The 19,396-nt window shown below is 41.7% G+C and overlaps 1 protein-coding gene and 1 non-coding gene across 6 annotated transcripts in view; one reads left to right on the forward strand and one right to left on the reverse strand.

Annotated features, from left to right (window-relative positions):
* Window positions 1–19,396, forward strand: part of GFRA1 (GDNF family receptor alpha 1) — a 224,351-nt gene that overhangs the window by 22,187 nt on the left and 182,768 nt on the right. The gene's annotated exons all lie outside the window — the stretch shown is intronic.
* On the reverse strand, window positions 15,128–15,199 carry TRNAC-ACA. Its single transcript has one exon. It is a non-coding gene; the product is annotated as a tRNA-Cys (tRNA).

Raw genomic sequence — 19,396 nt, forward strand, 5'->3', positions numbered from 1 at the left:
GTGCCAAGTGTGGCATGCTGGCTTTGGCAGACGTCCCTCCCCACCGGTTTCCAGCTCCTGTCGACTAGGTTGTTTAAACTCCAAGAAGACCGGCACACTGGGGTCCTTGAGAAGGTCTATGCAGGTGTCAGACACCTGGGTTTGAGACTCTGAGCATCCCATTAAAAAGAGTTACTTTGCTTTGCTAGACCCCTCTGTTCCTCTCTGGCAAAGCAAGTGTATGTGCAGTGGTTCTGACCTGGCATCATCGAGCATTACGTACCATCATCGTCCTATGGGCAGGTTTATGACATCCTGATGGCACTCCCCACCCCCACCCCAGGCGTGCTGTTTCGGTTGAAAATTGTTGGGCTACAACTGCATGCTTTCCTTAGGAACTTGTCGGTTCTGACCTGTCTTGTGGTCTTTGATGCTTTGTCAGGGATCTTAGGATGACTTCTTCCTTCCGTTTATCAACAAATTTTTACCGAGTCAACCGTCTGTGGGCTGGACACAGCACTGGGTCCTGAGGACACGGCATGGGTGAGACAGATGGGGCTCTGAACTCAGGAAACTCATGGTCTAGTGGAGGAGGCATAATGAGTTCAAAGAAGCTAGTGGTTTTTGATAACAGTAAGTCATCTGAAGAAGATAGACCAATATGACAGCAAATAGAGGGGAGAGGGTAACCCCACTGCATCAGGATAATAGGAGGGCCTCTCTGAGCAAGTGACTTTGCCCAGGGACCTGAATGACAAAGAATTGCCTGTTCTCAGCACTGATCGGAGTGCATTTAGCAGAGTGCAGAGGCCCCCAGGTGCCGTCTCCGTGAACAGGGAGGCCAGTGTGGTAGGAGACGTGTACCGTTTTGCCAGTGATGGTCTCTTGCTGCTGCCCTGGGCAGGGGGCCAGTGAAGGGGGCAAGGCTGACACCGTGGGTCAGAAGGGAGCCACGGTGGAGCTGGGGGCGCAGAGAGCACTAGGAGACTTTGGAGCCATGGTTCCTGCTTTGGGGAGGCGCATGCATTCATTCACCTTACACAGGAAAGGTTCCGTGTCTGCATTAACCACTCTAGAATTCTGAGGTGTGAGCAAAGCAGCTGCTGGGGTTGGACCCGGAGGCTTTGTGTTTGAGTGTTTCTGACTTTGCTCTGTTGCCCTCCTGATATATGTTTTGAAAATATAATTCTTAAGTGAGAGTTCTCTTTCAAGTCTGGATTTATGGTTTCCATTGATTTGCCTCTTCTTTTAAAGACAATGAAATGGAAGTTAATTATAGACCATTGAGGATAAAAGAGTCTTTCTGATCCCCAAGTCCAGGCCCTTGGCTGATGAATGGATGACTGGACTGGAGACTAGAATGGCTGAGGGGCTTGCTAAGGGGGCAGACTGATCCAGTAATGGGGGTCAGACTCGGTCTGGGTGGAAAGAACATGCTGGGCAGGGAAGGGAGAGGTTGAGGCTGTGTGATGTGAGAGAGCAGGCAATGAAGGAGGCCCGTGGGAGCTGAGACTGGAGGAGCCACCTCCGTCTGGTTAGACTGGGCGGGGGAATGCTGGTCTGCACACACAGCCTGTGTGTCCGCTCGTCGGAATCCACTGTGGCAGGAGCTGCGGGCCTGCATGGTTTTCTCAGCCCACGGTCGTCATTGTCGCATTTGGGAAGGACTGACCACAGTCATCTGGAAAGAAGAGGCCCTGAGCCCAAGCTCTGGATTTCAGGGCTGCCGCTCACTTGCTTTTCAGAAAGAACCCCCTTCTCTTGATGATGCCCTCTGCCCTCCCGGGCTCGGTCTCCTCAGCTGTGAACGGGCTTACACTCCGCCTGCCCTGGGTGCTTAATAGATTCCTCGGCAGGCAGGCATGAGATGACACGTGGCATGAGATGCTTTGTGAACTGCACGGGTCAAAACCAGGTGGTGTTGATCTTCCTTCAACTCTGGGGAGAGACATGGATTCAAGACAGTGTGAAATGATGAGTTCTAGAACTCTGGGATCTGAAGGAGCCTGAGGGAGCCTTTTGGTTGACAGCTCTTTTCTCCTCCTCCCCCCTTGGTTCCCAGGCCACCGACATTCTAGAAGGAGTTTGAGACCACAGGTCTGTCTCATTCAACCTGTGGAACACACAAATGACTCCTCAGTTTGCCTCTTATCTTTTTTCTAACTTTTTATTTTACATGGGAATGTGGCTCCACGGTAAAGAATCTGCATGCAATTCAGGAGACGAAGGAGATGCAGGTTCAATCCCTGGGTCTGGAAGATCCCCTGGAGGAGAGCATGGCAACCCATTCTATTATCCTTGCCTGGGGAATCCCATGGACAGAGGAGCCTGGAGGGCTACAGTCCATAGGATTGCAAAGAGTCAGGCATGACTGAGGCAACGTACACATAGGTGATTAATGATGCTGTGTTAGTTTCAGGTGTACAACAAAGTGATTCAATTGTACACATACGTGTATCTATTCGTTTTCAAATTCTTTTCCCAGTTAGGTTGCTACAGAACATGGAGCAGAGTTCCCTGTGCTATATAGTAGTTCTTTGTTGGTTATCCATGTGAAGCTATTATATGTAAAGTTGATGTGTACAAACGCATCACTGAATAATTGATTAATTCTACAGGTATTTTCTGATTCTTTCTCTGGGCCAGGTACTGTTCTGTATGTTGAGGATACAGTGAGGAACAAGCCAGGAAGAGGCCTTGCCCTCAAGGAGCCCACATTCTGTCCAGGGGGAGACAGTTGGTAAAGGGATGTAGAAGGAAAACAAGCAGAGGAGAGAGAGATGAGAGGAGTGGAGGGGGAGCACTCGCTTAGACAGAGGAAGCCTTCTCTGGTGAGAAGTTTGACCCGAAGTAACAGTGGAATCTGATACAGTGTTTGAGGAACCAGCCAATGCCCAGGCCCAGGGCTGGGGGTACTGTTGGGTCCTGAACATGGTGACCAATGGCAGGACAATGGAATGAACGGGGGTAGAAGAGCCAGCTGGGGCGGGTGACATGGTTGAATGACTTGCTGGGCTATGATAAGGACTTTGGGTTTGTACCTCCTGGGACGAGAAGCTCTTGGAAGGACTGTGAAGGGTTTGTAGTTGTTGTTCAGTGGCTAAGTCATGCCTGACTCTTTGTGACTCCATGGACTGCAGCACACCTGGCTTCCCTTTCCTTCACTGTCTCTCAGAGTTTGCTGAAATTCATATCCGTTGAGTCAGTGATGCTGTCTAACCAGCTCATCCTCTGCCGTCCCCTTCTTCTTTTGCCTTCAATTTCTCCCAGCATCATGGTCTTTTCCAATGAAGGATTTGTGGCAAGATAAAGTCATGATCTTATTTGTCTTAGAAGTAGTACTCTTGATGGTAGATCTTGCCTCTGGTAGGGCAAGAGTAGAAGCAGGAAACCCAGTTAGAAGACTGTGTAGCATCAACCCTTGAGCCAATGGCAGCTCACACTGGGTTAGTGATTTGGAGCCGTTAAGACCCAAGGGATGCACTGGACTTACTGATGGGTTGAGTGTTAAGGGCGGCAGACAGAGAGAAGGCGGGGATGACTTCTGGGCAATTTGGATGCTGTCATTTAGCTGGGTGAAAAATGGTGTCATTTTCTGAGATGGGGAAGACCAGGGGTGAGTGCTGTTATTTGCTTTGGGAAGTGAGGATTTAGAATTCCGTTTTGGACATATTAAACTTTAAAATGCTTTCAGCCTTCTGAGCGGAGGTCTTCCGAATCTCTGGAATTCAGTGTTCACAGGGTGGCTGTTCATCTTGTCCATGTTTTGTGCTTTAGTGTATATGTATTTCCATGAATAATAGTCCACTGTGGGTGGGCGTTTAGGTTGTTTTTTTGTTTTTGAGATTACAAATAATGCCACAATAATGTTTTTCTTCTGGCCTTTCTGTATGTATATGGCAGAATTTATACTTGGAAACAGAGCTACTGGGCTATGGGCCATGTACATTTTATTTTTGGTAACAGTTTTATTGAGATATAATTCACATACCATACAAGGGGATGGATATTTTCATGCGTTTTTAAATCCTCCAAAACCACTTTCATTGTTTTTAAGTAGTCGGTACATTTTTCAATTTACTAACATATTTAACTGATTTATGTGCTAACCCTTCTGAGTGTTCTTTTTGCTGATGCATATCTTTAAATAGTTATTTCATAAGGTGTCCATGCCTAGTAATTGCTGCCCTTTTTTTTTCTTTTTAAAATCATAGACAATATTTTAAAATTTTAGATCTGTGGAAAAGCTAAGCAGATGGTATAGAGGTTCTTATATAGCCTCCTCCACAGTTCTCTCATTATTAATATCTTGCATTAATGTGGGACATTTGTTACAATTAATGAGCCAATATTGACATGTTATTATTAACAAATGTACTGTTCCCTTTTTCTGTTACATAGTTCTGTGGGTTCTGACAAATGTAGAATATCTTGTATCCACAGTTACAGTATCATGGCTTCCCTGGCGGCGCAGCAGTAAAGAACCTCCCTGCCAATGAGGAGATGTAAGAGACGTGGGTTTGATCCTTGGGTCAGGAAGATCCCCTGGAGAAGGAAATGGCAACCCATTCTGGTATTCTTGCCTGGAAAACACCATGGACAGAGGAGCCTGGCAGGCTATAGTCCATGGGGTTAAAAATGAGTTGGAGAGGGCTTAGCGGCTGAACAATAGCAGTATCAAATAGAATAGTTTCATGACTCTAAAAATCCCCTCTGCTCCATCTGTTTATTCTTGCCCTTTCTTTGAGCCTTTGGCAACCACTGATCTTTTTACTTCCTCCCTAGTTTTGCCTTTTCCAAAATGCCACAGGTTGGAATTATACAACTTTCCTCCACATCTTTTTGTGACTTGGTAGTTCATTTCTTTTTATTACTGAATGATAGCCATTGTCTGCATGAACCACAGGTGTTTTTTTTTTTTTTTTTTTTTGCATCCATTCACTTATGGAAGGATGTCTTCCTTTCAGCTTTGGTTGCTTTCGGTTTTTGGAGATTATAAATAAAGCTGTTATAAACATTTGTGTTGAGATTTTTTGTGGTGGATATAGCTTTTCAACTCATTTGTGAACATAGCTTTTCAACTCCTAAATACCTAGGAGTGCAATTGTTAGATTGTATTTTTGGTGTATAGTTAGCATTGTGAAAACTGCCAAACTGTCTTCCAAAGTGGCTATGCATTTTGTGTTCTCACCAGTAATGTATGAGGGTTCTCTGTATTCTCATCAGCTTTTGACATTGTCAGGTTTTTGGATTTTAGCCACTTTAATTGATGTGGAGTGATAGCTCATGGTTGTTTTAATTTGTAATTCCCTAGTAGCATATGCTGTTGAACACTTTTTCATATGCTTATTTGCCATCTGTGTATCTTCTTTGGTGAGAAGTCTGTTCAGATTTTTACTTATTTTGAAAACTGGGTTGTTTGCTTTCTTACTACTGATTTTTAAGAGTTCTCTATATGTTTTGTATGTAATTTTTAAAATCAGATATGTGTTTCACTGCATCTTTTTACACTTCAAAATGTCTTAATTTAGTCTTCATTCTTGGATAATTTTCCTAAGTATAATACTTTAGTTTGGCAGTTATTTTCTTTTAGCACTTTTACAATATTATTCCACTGCTAGTTGGCTTCTGTTGTTGCTGATGTGAAGTCTGTTGCCAGTCTACTGATTGTTTCTTTGAGCAACCTTTTAATTTTTATTTCAAATTTTTCTTTCTTTCTACTTAATCTGAGTAGTTTAAGGTTTCCCTGTTGTTTTCTATTCACTGATTTCACGGATATTTAGGTAGGATTTATTTTGAATTTCTCCTGTTTGGCAATAGGTATTATTCTGTCTTTTATCTGAACACCTGTACTTTTGTGTTGTTTGGAAAATTCAGTGATGATCTCTTCCAATATGTCTCTGTTCTTTCAGTTCTCTTTCTTTTAGACTTCTGTAAAACAGAGTTGTTACTCTTTCCTCAATTTCTCAGAACTGTGGATCCATAATTTTATTTCTGTATTTCTCTGAGTTCTTTAGGCCTGTCTTCCTAGTCATTCTCTCTTCTATGTTTCACTGAACTCATCTATGGAAGTTTTTATTTAAACAGTATATTTTCATTTTAGAATCTCTATGTTTTTAAAAAATCTTATTTTTTGGGCTGTGTTCTGTGGTTCCCATTTCTCTTTCTATCTCACTGAATGTGTATTTTTAAAAACTCACTTTCACATTCATCTCTTCTCTCATTCTTCCAGTTGTTGCTCCTGTCTATTTTGGAGTAGGTTTTAATATTGCAACTGTAAGTTTATCTGCAGTGACAATGGCTCTTCCTAGGAGTACTGCAGAAGTCTTGAAGGCAGTGTAACTTCGCATAAACAGAGTCAAGTCTGAAGTTTTGGAAGCATGTTTTGAAAATCTGAATAAAAACAGAGATCATTTCTTTTAAACTCCACCATCTATAAAAAGTCACTTAAGCAGAGAATGACTATTTGCCCCTCCCCCCCGCCCAAACAAATGCATATAAAATAACACATGTTCTTAATGGCTCTTCTTTGTGTTTCTCATTATTTCAGGAGAGAAGGTATTCATGAAAATAGGTGTTTTTTTTAAAAATTGCAATATAGTTGATTTATAATGTTGTGTTAGAAAACAGTTTTTAATAACAGAGAGCCCCTTCAAAAATTGCTGCCTTCTTATTCCAGAAGTCAAATTCAAGACCATAGGCTCTTGAGGTAATCTCTATTACTTGGCTGGGCTCTATGGATTTTATGGGTTTGGAACTCACGCATCATGTGAAGAGCATTCTTGGGACTCCAGACTCTTAAAAGATTCAAGCTTCTTTTTGTATCTTGCTCCAGGCTAGTGAGCAGAGATACTCTGGGTCTCTTTTCAAGTTCTAGAACTGCTGGGTCTCTGGTTTCATGCAGGGAGGGCTTTCAGAGTTTTCTGGTCAAAGGTTTGTGACCATGGCAGCTGCTCCCTTAACATCCTTAACATCCTTTAACATCCCTGTAACAGTGTACATTGGAATCACCAATGTACATTGGGCTGTACACTGGAATCATTGGAATTCCATGTACATTGTACATGAAATGTACAATTCAATGTACATTAGAACCACCAGTGTACATTCGGCTGTACACTGGAATCATTGGAATTCCAGTGTACATTGCAATCAACTGGGAGCTTTAGTATCCTGAAACCTGCACCTCACCACAGAGATTTTTTTTTTTTTAAGCTTCTAGATGATTCTAAATGTGCAACCCACATTTAGTAAGTTGAAAATTACTGCCTTATAAATATATGCCGAGGCTTCCCAGGTGACGCAGTGGTTAAAGAATCCTCCTGCCATTGCAGGAGACATAAGAGATGTGGGTTTCATCCCTGAGTTGGAAAGACCCCCTGAAGTAGGAAATGGCAACCTACTCCAGTAATCTTGCTTGGAAAATCCCATGGACTGAGGAGGCTAGCAGGTTATAGTCCATGGGGTCCTAAAGAGTCAGACACAATTGAGCATACACACATAAGCATGTGCCCAGTTCCCCGGACTTTTTCTAGCTTTCATGAGTCTTTGTTGTTGTTTTTGCATTTAGTATTTTATCTTTTGGGGGGGTCGGGGAGGAGTTTATATATCTGCATCTGTTCGGGTTATCGTATTGACCAGAAATGAGAGGCACATTTTAACCAATGTGTTTAGATAATCGGACTTAAATGGAAGGTTTCAAGAGCCCTCTCTGGCTTGTTGAATTCTTCGTGCGATTTTTAATTTCTCTGAAAAAGATAAGTCTTTTTCTGGAGCCCTTCCCTCTTCATTCCTTTCAGCATGTGTGCTTATCAAATATCTTTAATTAAAATGAATTTATAGTTTGGGGCTGCATTTGAGTTAGTGGCATTCTCTTCTTCTCCTTTGTGATATGAATATTTGAATATTTTCTGTGGTTGGAGATATATTCCAAAATAAGTTAGCTTTGGAGGGGGTACACATGGGAATTATGGACTTTTGGGAGGGGGGAGAAAGCTGATAGTTCAAAAATCAAGGTGAAAAGAAGTAATATTTAGAAAGGAGGTCATTTTTCTAGCTGATTTGAGAAATATATTTCTGAAGTGAAAAAGGAAGCAATTTTTGAAGGGATTCTTTGTTACTAAAGCATTTGCTTTCATAGATACTTTCTCTCCTGAAATAATCAAAGAATCAAATTAGGGCAGTTTTAAGGGTTTGTTTTATTTTATATGGATTAGGTCTTGGGGATAAATTGTCATTATCTGTGAAAGTGACTTTTTATAAGAGGTGGAGTTTAAAAGGAACAATCTCTGCTTTTAGTCAGAATTTCAAAACAGGTTTCCAAAACTTCAGACTTGACTGGTCTGGTCTGTGTTGAGTTACATCTGCATGTAATTGTAACCATAGACACTTGTGTCCCTAAGTATGTACATCTGCAAATGATTGTATTTTCAATTACCAATGCACAGGTTGGGTTTTAGGCTATGTCTAAATAAGAATAGTGGCGAGATGAAGCAATTATCTGGATAATTCAAGCTAAAAAATAAGAGTCCCCCATATTATATCTTCACTTTTCTGGATATTTCACTTGAGAGGATGTTTTGATTGAAATCATCTGGGTAATTGCCTCAGTTTTCCACTTCACTTTGTATGTGTAAACACAGCTGTTGTATGATTGACTTTTTTCTTCCAATTTCCATTTTGGAAAGCACCATTTTTCAATATCAAAACTCTTACTTGAACCTACTTTTCATATACTTGGGTACTCTCTGCCTTCCAGGGGAAATAGCTGGGTAGCAGGTTGATTTTCCTGCCCCTGATGTTGAAGGAGCTTCTTTCTGAATCGAGTGATATTTCTAGCTAACCTCTAGAGAAATCAGATGTCTAGCCAGTGCTGTCAAGTCCTGTACATTAAAAAAGCTTCGGTCTTCACCTGTATCTAACAATCACAAATAGCATGGCAAATACTCCTGTGTTTAGAAAAATATCCAATTTGACCATCCTATCAGTTCCAGATGGTACCTGCTTCTGATGAGCCTCTGTTTACTGCCAAAGTGGAGGCTCAGCCAATGCATTTTAATTCCATTCCCAAACTCATCTGCATTGTGCAGCAATACAGATTAATACCCATTGAGCTGCTGCTTGGATCAGCTGGGGATGCTAACACGGTCAAGGGGGACAATGATGAGATTCTCAGCTAGGAGGTTTCGAAGACCTTCAGAGACTCTGCATTGTTGCATCGGGGTGAAAGTACGATAAGAGCTGAGCAATTGTGTGGCTGAGATCTGTTTTGACAGATTTGGTTCTCCAGGGCACCTCTGTTTTCTCAGTCTCTTCCAGGCAATTTGAAATGCTTACAACCAGAGAGTTGGACCAAAGCATGGGGACCATGAACCTCCTGGTGACAGGTTCTTGGAAATGTGTGAATTCATTTTGCCCCCTGTTGTTGATTTTTAAAGTTCTTTAAGTTCTGGCAAAAAACACCCTGATACTACAATGTCTGAGAGTATTGTTTTTCAAAAATGCACATGTTTTAGAAATCCAGTGTGTCATGAAATTATAAATTATCCATTATGTGAAAATAGTTGCATCTTAAGTAAGGACTTGCTTTTGAGGATTGAGAGCCATTTTATTAATCACTTAAGTACTTTAGCACAATGGTTGAGAGCATAAGTTCTGGAACATATGGTTTTGTGCATGCCTGCTAAGTTGCTTCAGTTGTGTCTAGCTCTTTGAAACTCTGTGGCCCATAGCCTGCTGGGTTCCTCTATCCATAGGATTCTCCAGGCAAGAATACAGAAATGGATTGCCACGCCCTCCTCCAGGGGATCTTCCCAACCCAGGGATGGAACGCATGTCTCTTACATCTCCAGCATTGGCAGGCAGGTTCTTTACCTCTAGCACCACCTGGGAAGCCCCATATGGTGTGATACCAGGTCCCAACTCCTTAAGTCTTGGCTGGATAATTTTAACCTTTCTAAGCCTCTGTTTCATCATCTACAAAACAGGATGATCTTGACATACCTTTACGCACCTTATGAGATTGTCTTGAAGATTAAAAGCTTATTGTCTTCCCTGACATAGAGTAAGCACTCAGCTGGTTTCATTCATTTATTCCTTTTAGTCTACAAATATTTGTGTGGTTATGGAGAAACATAAGATTTAGTCTGTATCCTCTAGCAAGCTGCTCATGGCTAATGGGTTTGAAAGGCAGATGAAAGCTACCTGCGATACCCTATGATGAATGGTAGGCAGACATACCCTTTCTAGTTGTTTTCTGCCTATACGAAGACCTTCTTTTTTGCCACTCAAATGTCATTTATGTGTCCCTAAAAGGAAAATGTTCAAAGTGAGTCATTCACTCTTTGGGTTCTTTGGTTTTTGAGAGAAGCTAGGACTTAACCCCTTGAAGAGAAATCCATCTTTAGAAAACACCTCTTTGTAAATGTAGTTTTGTTTCTGTGTAGGGAAAAGAAAATAGCCATGGGTGCCAAGATTTTAGTCTTAATTTTTGCTGCCTGGGGAGATGGGTGAGGCATTGTCTGAGCCTAGAAAGAGTAATGCGAGGATAAAGCTGAGTAAGTGAGCCCAGGGTTGGGGGGTCTCACCATCCAGCAAGAACAGAGCTGTGGAGCAGTTAAGTCACAAGGATGGGAGTTAAAAGCAAGTGTGTTAGGTTAGCCTGGCAAAACAGTAGGAGCTTTGTTCTAGGATTTAGGATTATGGCAGCTGCTTCCTAAGACTCAAGTCACTTGGATTTTCTTGGTGGCTTGATGAACCAGATACAGAATATTTAAATGCAGTGGCTTCCCATTTTTTATAATATACCATGGAGAAATCAGACAAACACCTGCTGTAGATGCCTCTTTTTCTCTCGCTGAAGGTGAAGTGCTCTGATTTCCCGGATCCAGCAAGTCCTAAGAGACACATTGTGACCTTTTAGTCTGATGACCCTCAATTCATATAATGAGGATCCGTGCTAATAGGGCTCCACTGTGAAACATTTTCAAGGTTGCATTTATGGTTTTGCTCAGACTTAACTCTTCAAAAGTTTTGATAAATCCTGGGAGACTTGACTGTCGGCTTTGCTATTGTTGTTAGATTAAGAAAAAACCCAAATATAAATTATCTTTTAATGAAGACCAGTAACCTTCTTTTGTTGATGATGATACTTGTCTATAACAAGATAAATAATCATTTTAATTATTACCGTGGCATGGGAAACTACCTTTTCAAAAGAATTTCATTCTAAGTACATGACAGACTAAATTAGCATTTAGGAAGTATGAAAAGGAATTCATTGTTAAGTTACGTTTTTATCTTATGTCCTATCTGACTTTCTTTCTTTAATTGAATGTTATTATTTTGGACCACATAATATTTGCTGTGGGTAAAATAACAATAACTCATTAGATTCACTGCCTCTGTATGAGATCAATAACAAAATTTCCATTATTTATTTTCCCAGAAGACCTTTAGACACTGCACTTCCAGCACGGTATAAAGGAAAGAGATTTTTATAATGATTTACTTTAAAAAGATTTTCACCTCTGATATATATCCGGCAAAGACCCACTAGAATTGCACTGTGATAATAATAATTATAAAACAAAAATGTCAAGAAATTGTTCTGTCGTGATCTGCATTTTGACTATATATGAAACCTGATAAATACAGGCATGCAAAGCATAACAGTGTTTAGACACAGGCTTTGTTCACACAACATTTATTAACATAATGTGTTAGAAAGAACTATGTCTATAAACATTTTTAATGGAAACCCACAAATTAAGATGAACGTGTTTGTTGACTGATTGGCTGGGTGTTGTCTGTCTCTTTCTCTCTGGACATCTTGGTAAAATGCATTTTTCTGTTTGTTTCTAAGATAGCTGAATGTGGCTCCTGATATTCCTGCTTTGAGATTTCTGTTCTACGTGTTTCAGGGTGAGCCCAGTTGAGGAAAATGAAAGGCAAACACATAATCTTCAGAAATTTCTCACTTTAGGGAAATTGCAAATGTTAATCCTATAGCTAGCAAGCTAGCCTTCAAGATGGGCAAAAATGATAGATTCTTTTTTGGTATTGCAACCTTTAAAAGGAATGGCTATTTGTTTTGCATGTCAATAGTTTGGAATTAAATGGGGAGGAAGAGATTGAACTATTCTGTCTCAGGAAAATCTGTAATGTCGCATGGATTTTAGATTAAATGGATTAGATTAGAATAATTGGAGAGGACATTATTTCTTCATTGAGCAGATGACAACCAATTAAGTTGTAATTCTGAGCCCTTGTTGAATAAATAACTCTTATTATCAAACACGACAGCAAAGGATCAGATGGGTGTGTGTTTCTCAAGGCAGTCACTCACTTTCCAGAAATTTCACATGTTGTATACATATAGAGAATACATATAGAATACATATAGAGAATGTAGACGCAGCATGGTATATGTCACATTCTGAGTCGTTTTAAGTCTGGTTCATCTGAAGGCAGGCATCCCATGTCTTTGGAGGGGCTGGAAGGCTGAGTGCAGATGGTGATGTTTGTAATGTTCTCCTAACACAAGTCAGGAGAATTAAACCCTTCTGATACCTTGTGAGGTCACAGGGAGGTTACCTTCCTGGCCAGTGGTCCCTGGGGCCTGTAGTGTTGAAAGACGCAGCTTTCCTGCTGTCAGATACTTTACCTTCCCCGCAGCTGCTCACAAAGGCCTGTGAAGAAATCAGCTGTGTTTGAATGCACTTAATGTTGTATATAATTCTGGTGTTAAATTTATTGGACGGCTGAGCCGAACGTAAAACACAGTGTAAAAACAAGGCTACATGTGTCAGCTTTTTGGCACATTTGGAAGGAGCTGAAGGTTTGGGGGATGTCTGCATTATAGAGGAAAACCGGCTGTGAAGTCCGGGAGTGATCTGGAAGTTGGCTGTCTAATCCGCAGTGACGCTCAGATGTCTCACTGTGACCCCCGGGGTCTAGGCACAGGTGCTGTTTGGCCCCAGGAACTCTCATTTCCCACCTCCTTGTGACCTTCTTGAGCAGCCCTTTGGGGCTTTTGGCCAACAGAGGTGATGTTGCATCCATTCTAGGATATCCTTCATCCAGAGTCTGAATAGGATTAAATAATGTACACGGCTCCGGCAGGACCCAGGAATGGCTGCAGGTCTTTGTTCTGCTGTTACGATACAGTGTACAGAAGTAGATGTGGGTATCTAGAGAGTGAAGAATAGTGGTTATCAGTGAAGAATGCAGGAAAGAAAGAACAGAGTTGCTCCTCTTGCTATTTTTTCTTTTTTTTTTTTTTAATTTTTATATTTTTTGCAGTTTTGTTGGCTCATTAATCTACTCATTAAATATTTATTGAGTATCTGCTACATGCCAGGCATTGTGCCGGGCAACAAATACAGCAAATTGCTTAAGAGTTTAGGCCTGAATCGAATCAACTTGAGTCCTTTCTCTGCCACATACCAACTGTGTGACTTGGGACAAGTCACTTAACCTCTCTGAGCCTTAAGTTTTCTCATCTGTAAAATATCATAATGTAAGCATCCATGTGTCTATCAGTAGAAGTGTGGTTAAATATATTCTGGTTCAATCACAGAGCGGAATACTATATAGCTATAAGAAAAGTATGAGATAGTTTTCTGTGTAAAGATCTCCAAGATAAGTAAACATTTCCAAGTGCAGAGCAACTTGTATAATATGCTACCTTTTATATAAAACATGAGGCTTTTATATACATCAGCTGTGGTTGGATACATAAGACACGAATAATAATAGTTATATGTGAAAGGCCTTCTCTTGTGGCTCAGTGGTAAGGAATCTGCCTGCAATGCAGGAGATACAGGAAATGCGAGTTTATTCCTGGGTGGGGAAGATCCCCTGAAGGATGGAAATGCAGGAAAGGAGGAAATGGTAACCCACTCCATTATTCTTGGCAGGAAAATCCCATGGACAGAGGAGCCTGGCAGGCTACAGTCCATGGAGTCGCAAAGAGTCAGACACAACTGCGTGACTAAGCGCGGCATGTATGTGAAAGGGGTATGGGAACTTGGCCTATGGGGGACTGCAGTGGGAGGGAGGCTGTACTATATGCCTTTATGTTGTTGTTTTTAAAAATATTTTTATACCATGTAACTATATTGCCTCTTATAAAATAATAATAGTAGAGCCTTACAAGTTAGTTGTGAGGATTAAATGAGATCATGCACCTCAAGTTCTTATCCAAAGCCTGGCTCAAAAGAAGCACAGGTTATGTTGCAGTGGTGGCAATGTTGAAACAAAGTTACAGGTAAGAAGGAAGCCTTTCCTGTGAAGTGGAGAAGGGATACTCACAGGATATTACTAATGGGGTGCCTGGGAAGGTATAAAACATTCTGGAAGCCTAGTTGAGATTGTTTCCTGAGTGTCTTGGGAAAGTGATAGGGAGCCTTGCAGAGGTGGTGACAAGACCATATACCTTCATATCCTTTCTTGATTAAATAAATGTGTCATTTAGTTCTAACAGCTGCTTCTTCCCTCATATGGGATACCCACAGTGGATATTTAATTTGTATATATATGGAGGATTTATTTAGTAGTTTTCACTAGTTGCTTGGTTTTAATCATATTTTCCCCCACCTCTGGGTCTGTTTTTCCTCAGATTACCTGCCTCCTGGAAGGCAGGAACCGTATTAATTTAGCTTGTTTTCTTCCTAGTGATTTGTTCTTACTTGGTAATTTTTATAAATACGAAACAGTATGTACTTTTCTCCTTTTGTATCTGGTCCTGGCAACCTTCTTTTTGGGAATGGAGGGAAAATTTTCCACCCGGGGCCCTGTTCCGTGCTGAAAGGAAATTGTTGTTCTCCGTTCTGTGGTTCCTGGCGAAGGCATTGCCTCCAGGCTCCTTCCGGGGAGTTGCTTGGTGAGGCAGGGGAGGGAGTGGCAGCCCCATTGTTTTGGGGCCCCTCCCCTCGGGGGACATTGGGTAGGGGTGGTTATCCTCAGCAGCCACTAGGGGGCGCCCACGTTCATCCCTTGCTGGTTATGTGCCTGCAAAGTGAAAGTGAAGTCGGTCGTGTCTGACTCTTTGCGACCCCATGGACTGTAGCCTACCAGGATTCTCCATCCATGGGATTTTCCAGGCAAGAGTACTGGAGTGGGTTGCCATTTCCTTTTCCCGGGGATCCTCCCAACCCAGGGATCGAACCTGGGTCTTCTGCATTGTAGGCAGACGCTTTACTGTCTGAGCCAGCAGGGAAGTCCAGTGTGCCTGCAACAAATGCAGAAGCAAAGGTAAATAGGCTCTGGTCAGAATAGACGTGACCTTTATGGCTCCCTTCACTGGACTCCTCCTCTCTCACTGTCCTGAAGGGCAGTTGCAGAGCTCACAGGGGTGATGTCTTTCTCAGTTTACCCTTGAAGCCCTCCAGGTTCCTCTATCCATGGGTTTCTCCAGGCAAGAATACTGGAGTGGGTTGCCATGCCCTGCCTCCAGGGGAATCTTCCTGACTCATATCTCTTGCATTGGCAGGCGAGTCCTTTACCTCTAGCACCACCTGGGACGCCCTTGGGCTAGCATAACAAACACCACAGACTGGGTGCCTTGACCAATAGCGATGTGTTTCTCACTGGAGGCTGGGAAGGCCAAGATCAAGGTGCCAACAAGGTGTAGGTTTCATTCTGAGTCCTCTCCTCCTGGCTTGTAGGTGGCTGTCTTCTCTCTATGTGCTCACATCACCTCTTCGTGTCTGTTGGTGGTTGGGGGGTGGTTGGAATGTGGGGAGCAAGCTCTTTCTGGTGTCTCTTCTTCTAAGAGCTTTAATCTCAGCATGAGGGACCTCATCTCTACCTACCTACCTCCCAAAGGCCCCATCTGCAAATACCATCACACTGGGAGGTAAGGTACTAGCATGGTGTAGTTTGGGGGGAGGGTGGTCATAGACATTCAGTCTGTGAGAAGTGGACATCTGTCATTTTGGGGGAGGGAAAGTTGCTGAAACCCATTCTGGTGGACTCTGCCATCTTACTCAGCGTGGGGCAGCCACTGGCTGGATCAACTTCTTTGGTTCGGATTGGGGTTCCAGGTACCGGGGGTGGGTTATGAGTTAGCAAAATGTTTGGATATTCAATCAGATGTGGTCAGCACCATTTCACTCATTGTTAGGGAGAGTACATGCACTTGGAGATTTATTTCTTAAGAAAAAGAAATCTGTGGATCAGAAAATGAAACTGATTAACAGCCTGGGGCTTCTTAGGAAATGATGCACTTTCAGGCAAGTTATAATGGCCGTTTCAGCTACACGTGTCTTCCCTTTGAGTGGCCTTGGCAAACCAGCTCCAAGGGTTTGGTGTGGTTTGGTTATCTGCTCTCTGAGAAGGATACAGATGATCCTGACTCAGTGGATCTGGAGCTTGAAGACTGATTTTCCTAGTGCTACTCTGGGTTAGTGGTGTGGGTCCTTGTGTAACCTCTGGGCTCCATGCAGAGGCCCTGAGTAATATAGTTTTTGTCTGTCTGTAGTATAACTTACATTACCGAGTATTTGTGTATATAAGGGGGACAATAAGAGATCAAATGCATAATCTAACGGAGGGCAGAGTTTACAGGCCCATGTCTATGAAGAATTAGCTGATCCTGGACCCCAATGAGTGGACCTCCCTTGAGTGAGATCTCCATTGCTATGTATCCTGAGTTTAAGGTATACTCTGGTCAGAATAGACATGACCTTTATACTCTGAGGGTTCAGAAATATCCATCTCAGGTGAAAAAGGCTGTCTAAATGTTAGAATTCTAGCCCTGATTTCCCCACACCAGTTGGAGCTGGTTTCTTCTTTATGTTTGTCCCTTTATATCGCTAGATCCCAAGATGCTCTCCAGTTAAACAAGTAAGTGGTGTGACTCAAGTCAAATGAGAATTAAATGAGTTTCTGTAGCTGGAATTTCTTCCCAGCACTTTAAAAGTTACACTGGACAGGGAATAAAACAAGTCAGTGTGGGCATTTTCTTGAAAGGTAACCAAAAATCAGTGATAGTGGGGTCATCAGAGCACTTTTCTGGATTAGCACAAGAACTCTGCATTCATCAGAGCTGTAAATGTAAGTACAGTTTTACCTATTCCCAAAAAGTAAAGAGATTTAAAATGTTTATTTAACCCAGGGGCTGAGGAGCAAAACAAAAGGAACCATATCCAAGAGTGAATCGATTCACAGCTGCCCATTCCAGGCACCAGTTATAGTAAATAAAAGACTTTTCCCCAAAGCCATGTTAGTGAGGTTTAAGGAAAATAAATTATTTTTCCCCCTTTTATGTGAGATGGACTTTTATCCATAATTTGTGTTGGGGGAAAAAATGAAAAAGTGTGTTTGTTAAAAGAAGCCAGGCAAAGTAATCAGATTGTTCAGTTTTCAAAGAGGAAGCCATTTGGGCTGGACAGAAGGAGAAAGATGCTGATAGATTGGGAGTGTCTCACGGGTCGTGGCTCTGGGCGGGATGGAGAGAGGAGCCAGGTGAGCAATGGAGCAGGCAGGCTGTGTCTCCGTGGAGCCCTAGGTCTAGCAGGGCTCGGCGGGAGAGGGTCACAAGAGAGGAGAGTGAGTCCTGGGTCCTTAAACCAGGGAGACTCAGCATCCTAGCTGGGCCGGGCCAGGTTGCAGCAGTATCCGCCCAGGGCATCTGTGCAGGGAAATCATTGGATTGCTCTGAGATACTGGGGATTAATCCTGGGAACTCCCTAAGACAGGGAATCCTTATAATTTAACATGCTCACCCACTGCCAGGTGTACTCAGAAATCTGACTCACTCAATTCAATGTAAGTATACTTTTTGAATTATCACAAGACGGAACAGAAGGGAGTGTCTTAGAATTCTGGTTTAGGCCTGAACTTAACTTGTTCTTTGACCTCAACAAGCAAGCTGTATTTATTGAAAGGTCAGAGATCTCCTAAGCAGGAAAATACCTGAGAAGTGGACTTTCCAGGAGTTCCCTCTGAAGTGACTTATCAAGATCAAGATGGCACTTCACACTGATGATGACCCTTAGTTGTAGATCCTGGGAACATCTGAGCCTTTGGGGCCCCAGAATTGGAGATGGTCCCATAGCCTTCCTGATTACTTTTTTTTAAAACACCTTTGAGGAGTTTAATGATTAAAATGTGTTCCACTTCAGAAAACTTCAGAACAAGCTGTAAAAAGTAATTTGCAATTCTTCCTTTCTCCATATCTATGCCGAATGTGGTGTTTAATTACTCCATAATAGCTTTTTGTTCTGGTGATTTGTTACAAAAATAGACAAGTTCTTTATCATCATTAAACACCAGGATTAGTTGTTTTTTTTTTTTAAATTAGGAATCATTTAACTATCTTAAAGGTTTAAAGAAAAATCCCAAGAACTTTTTTTGAGATATGAAATTTTAAATACAATATCTTGATATTTACAATAAATGAATTCATTCAAATGGTGTATATTTAAAGAAAAGTCAAGGCACTAAAATACTCATCTCTTTAAATCACCCAATAGCTGTTTAAGACAAGATCCTGGAGGGCAGCCAAATTACACTCTGTAATGTATATTCCCTGGGAGGATGAATTCTCTGGTGTTTTCGCTCACGGTATTTCTGAATAGTACGGAATATGTTTAATCTTTAACCTATCTATTCTAACAGTTTCCAGAGTTCAGCAGCAGTTTTGGATAGTTTGACATAAAGAGGCAGCCTTCTTATCTGAAGCTCTTGCCCTTTGAGTCATCAGATATTTGTTGAAAAGAAGAGAATGTGAACCACTGAGGAAGAGAGAGGTTTGCCTCCTCTCTTCTCTTAGGCCATCCTCTCCATACCAGTAATAACATCATCATTCACATAGCCATATTTTGGGGGGAAAAAAAAAATCCCTCTGAAATGGTCCTCTTTGCAGATGGAAGTGCAGTTGATTCATATCTTGGCTGAATTCATTTTAAATAAGCTTGTGTGCCCAGGTCTTGATTTAGGTGCTGTGGAAATGTGAAGTAATGCCTGCCACAGAGCATTAGCTTTTATATTGTAGTTAGAATTTAAATTTATGGGTATATTCCACCAGATTATTTTTCTTCACTAAGCAGGTGAGTTGGGAAAAACTTGGCAGCTGTTTTTAGTTAAGACAAAGGTCTTGATTTGGAAAGGGAAAAGGGAATACTACTTTTTAAGGCTGGGAAAGGAAGACATTATGTAATCAAGGTAGCCTTCAAAATAAGAAACTTTCACTTGGATTTACTTAACATATATAATACATTAGAAAAAATACTTTACATAAATTATGTCTTTTGACTCTGCAATGAGATCCAAGTGACTTTAGGACTAGTTATCTCCATGCTTTTCATGATGCAAAGGCGCATTTGCTGTAGTGAGTACAGATTTGTAACTTTGTATCATAGTGGTTTAGAGTTAGATGGATTTTTAGCAATTACTTAGTTCAACCTCATCA

Source organism: Cervus canadensis, chromosome 8 (genome assembly GCF_019320065.1).
Source record: "Cervus canadensis isolate Bull #8, Minnesota chromosome 8, ASM1932006v1, whole genome shotgun sequence".
NCBI lineage: Eukaryota > Metazoa > Chordata > Mammalia > Artiodactyla > Cervidae > Cervus > Cervus canadensis.